At 39.7% G+C, this 4,109-nt stretch overlaps 1 protein-coding gene across 1 annotated transcript in view; it reads right to left on the bottom strand.

The window, feature by feature from the left end:
- LOC107093313 (zinc finger CCCH domain-containing protein 3-like) overlaps window positions 1-4,109 on the bottom strand; it is a gene marked incomplete at its 3' end in the record, with an annotated part of 38,284 nt that overhangs the window by 27,898 nt on the left and 6,277 nt on the right. The gene's annotated exons all lie outside the window — the stretch shown is intronic.

The raw sequence follows: 4,109 nt of genomic DNA, 5'->3' as shown, positions 1-4,109 counted from the left end.
CGCAGCGTTAGTCATTCGCTGCTAAGCTCAAAACAACCGTGCCTGGCTTGACGGAGAAACCAGGAGAACAGCTGTGCATATTTACGACAGTGCACTTTTACTTTCGCCCTCTGGAGGGAGCCTCACTGGAAAATCAACACCGGTTGCATAGTGTACCTTTAAAGCTTCAGGCTTTCCCCATAGGAGCTGGAGAAGGTGTCTGGGCATTTCTGCTGAGAATGGTGTTCCTGTGACCCAGTCTGGGATGAAGCAGTTGATGATTACTACGATCATGACTACAAACCCAAAACAGCAAAAACATCTTAGTGGAACTTTGACTCATAAACCAAGACAGAATATTAAAAAAACTACAAATCATGCTTTAATATTTTTTATAAAAGACAGCTCACTCTCTCTCCCAGTCATATTTTGCAGAACCACTATTTGCTCCAATTACAGCTAATTTGTTGAAGTATTTGTAAAACAGACTACCACATCTAGAGATTGAAATGTTTGCTCATCCTACTAGAACATTGCTCCTGATTTAGCTCCATTAACATTCCTATGGACTTAGACTAGCTTCCCTACTGTTGTTAAATAAAAGCATCCCAAAACATGCACCTATAACCATGCTTTTCAGTAGAGATGGTGTGATCAAGGTTACATTCAGCTAGTTGTCCACAGATAATGTTCTATATGCCGTTCAGCGTTGCTCCCATCTGACCAGGGCACCCCCTCCCACGTTTCTGAGTCCTCAAATGTCTTGTGGTAAACTGCAAAGATGACATCTGGTTTTCTTTCAACAATGCCATTTCCTCTATAAAGGCCAGGTTTTTAACTAATAACAGCATAGAACAAGTGAGTAAAGAGACACACTGTCTGAGGGAAAGGGAGGGAAAAGCTAGAGTTTAGATAGAGACCTAAGACGCTCCAGAAGCTGTTGCATGGGGCCCGAAGCCGCATGGCTCAGCACTCTTCTTCACAGTTTTCTGTCCATTCCTGACATTTATCTGCTTTATTTGATTATCTGGGCTCCGTGGGCGCCACTAGGTACATACTCCACACACACAAACACACACACCATCGATTCATTACAGTCCCAACTGCTTTCTAAGGTTTATGCCCTCTTTAAATTAAACCAGAGATAACCAAGTACCTCAGAACGCCAACCCCCCCGTTAAGGTGGCCAGTACGCTCAAACCAGTCATTGAGGAGGAAATTAAGAAACATTGTTTGTGAGTGTATTATCATGCATGTGTGAGTGGTCATAAGGTTGTTTTTAACGGGCTCATCTATAGGGACTCTGCTTCCCATCATTAGTAATTCAATTTGCTCTTTATTAGCGGCTCTTATCAGAGTCGCAGACGGCTACGCGCAGCTTCCCTCGCTCCATCTTCCTCTTCACTCACCCCTGCTCCACCTTTCCTGAGTCTGAATCTTAACACCCGTCTTTAATTAGGGATGCACATGTTTCTGCTGCATGGCGTTTAGGTTGTTTGTATGGGATAAAAGAGGTGGTCTGAAAAATATCCAGGCCGAGGCAAGAGAATCCGAGCGCTCGACAGAGAGCCATGAGGAGGAATAAAGCCTAATGTTAATAGTGATGGCTTTTCTAATGTCTTCTGACTTCACTGAGAATGGGAGATTACACCAAGATGGGCATGAGGCGTGTAGGGTGCGCTCAGAACGACCGGAGGGTTGGAGGGGCCAGTGGAGGGAGAGACAGTGGGAGGAGGGGAGGGCTGTAAAAACAATGATTGCTTTCCATCAGGTTAGGCCTATATTCTACAGTTCGTTAAAACAATCCAATTTGCAAAAGGATAATTATGCATTAGCTCCTTTTTATCTGCTGAAGGGAGAGCGGTGCCATGGCTTGATAGCAGCAGCTCCGCTCGCATCCACCTCTGCAAATTACCCGCTATCGGCACTTGTTCGCCATCACGGCTGAATTGGGCAATCAATTAACACCCCCGGCCCCTCCACCTCCCTGCTCCTCTTATAATCTGTCTGTAAGCCCCTTCTGTGGCAGCAGGCCCTAAAAAGCCTTTGCAGGCAGGTCATGGATGCTATTTGCTGCCCTCTACTGGAAAAGCCACAAACTGGTTCAAATATACAATATAAAATCCAACTGACAAAACTGGAAGTGAAAACTACAAAACAAAATCAAACAGAAATTGGTATGTAGGAAAAAAACAAAAACATGGACATAAAAGTTTAAAAGAAAACCAAAAAAAAGAAAAATATGGCATTGTGTTCCTTTAGCTTAAACAGAGATGTCTCTTCTCAATCGTAACAACAATGCAGTTACACCTCATTTATCTTAGCAACACTTTCCCCCCCCCGTCATTTTATTGTCATTATACTGTCAAAAGTACAAAGCAACAAAATTAACTCTCTGCATTTAACCCATTCCCTTTGGGAGCAGTGGGCTGCCATTGCGCGGCGGCCGAGAAGCAGTGTGGGGTTTAGGTTCTTTGCTCAGGAACCCAGAGTGGCAGTCTGTGGGAGTGGGGCTCGAACTCAAAACCTCTGGATTTCAAGCGCAATGCCCTAACCAGGCCACCACTCCCCTGAGTTTTGTCTTTCTAACTTAGTTTTACTTTTTGTTTGTAAAATAATCTGAAGGATCAGTTAGTTCCCCAAAAATTTAGACCTGAGAAACAAAAAGCAACTGAATTTTAAATCAAAGAGGCCAAATGTTTTCTTCAATAACAAATGAATTGTAATCCAAGTTGATCTGTAAGGAAATAAACTAGTGATGGCTAAATTAAGACAGATAAAACCTCATTTTGAGGCAACCTCAAGACCCCAAAGAAGGGCCTAGACTTTACAAACTGCTAAATTACAGGAGAAGAGGGTGGGAGGTATGAAAGGCAAAGTCTCTTCCTTCTGATTCATAACAAACTCTGTGTAAAAATACTTTCACCTTATACCATTGATACCCGATGTAAGCATTGCTTTTAGCAATAAAAGCTTCAAAAACTGTTTTATAAGAGCTGATCAGTGTGGAATGATTAACTTTAAACTCTTTATTTAGTAACTATAGCAATAAATTAAAGCTAGATTTAATGTGCACCAGTGCTGCAACTGCAAGAGTGGATATTTGGCAGACCAGAATTTTTTTTTGAGCGATGCATAAATAACTGCATTTTATACGAATAAAACATTTGGAAACATTATTGCCTCACCTTATAGAGATCTTACTGGTCAAGATCCTAAAGCTCAAACGGAAGGGTGCAAACATCTGAATTGACACATCAAAATGATGGTCAATGATTTTTAATGAGTGATATTATTGTCCTAAAATTAAACAATAATACATTTTGAAATACCATGTTTACTTAAAATCACAGGTTTTGGAGCTGAACTCTTTGTTTCCCATTTGAGCTTGGTGACATGGCTTAAAAAAATAAATACCCCACCAAATCTAACTACAGTAACTGATTTTCTTTGACACCTTTAGTTATGTTGAAAAATGGCTAAAATGATTCTAAACAACTATTTTTTTTTTCAAGCATCTCTTCTGTGAGTTGACCTAAATTAAAGTACAACTAAATCACAGTGTGAATCATGCTGATAAATCAAGTTTGCAGGCTTTGCCATTGAAGACAATGAAATTATGCCGAACCGGATGCTTGCATGTAGAGGTATTAACAGTTATGAATATACATCTAAAAACAAACAGTGACACTCTGAACTATGGAAGTGCACCAAAAAAAAAATAAAAAATGTATTCTTCATCAAATGAAAATTGGATTAATCAATAAAATCAATAAATCTCTCAGCCCTGCTTTCTGTGATTTCAAAAGTAATTAATGAATCTTAAGAGTTCAAGTCTGACCATTAAGCTTTTAAGGTTTTAAAAGAGAAACGATTAAGAGCAGTCATTCGAAATAAAATGAAAATAACCCTTTGACTAAGAAAATTGTCATAGGCAAATCAACGTCAGCGTCATTAGCTGCTAATCACGCAGACTACATTTTCTTTCAATGCTTTCAAATTATTTATGTAACTTTTATTGGTATTTTTATTACGAATGTAAAAAAAAAAAATTACACAAAATTCTGATATACACCTGGATTATATATAGAAACATTAAAAGTGATTGGAACTAAAGCGGGAGCAACAAT

Source organism: Cyprinodon variegatus, unplaced genomic scaffold (assembly GCF_000732505.1).
Source record: "Cyprinodon variegatus isolate N-32 unplaced genomic scaffold, C_variegatus-1.0 Scaffold419, whole genome shotgun sequence".
In the NCBI taxonomy this organism is placed as follows: Eukaryota; Metazoa; Chordata; class Actinopteri; order Cyprinodontiformes; family Cyprinodontidae; genus Cyprinodon; species Cyprinodon variegatus.
The sequence above is the reverse complement of the archived record's forward strand: the minus strand, read 5'-3'. Positions and strand labels throughout refer to the sequence as shown.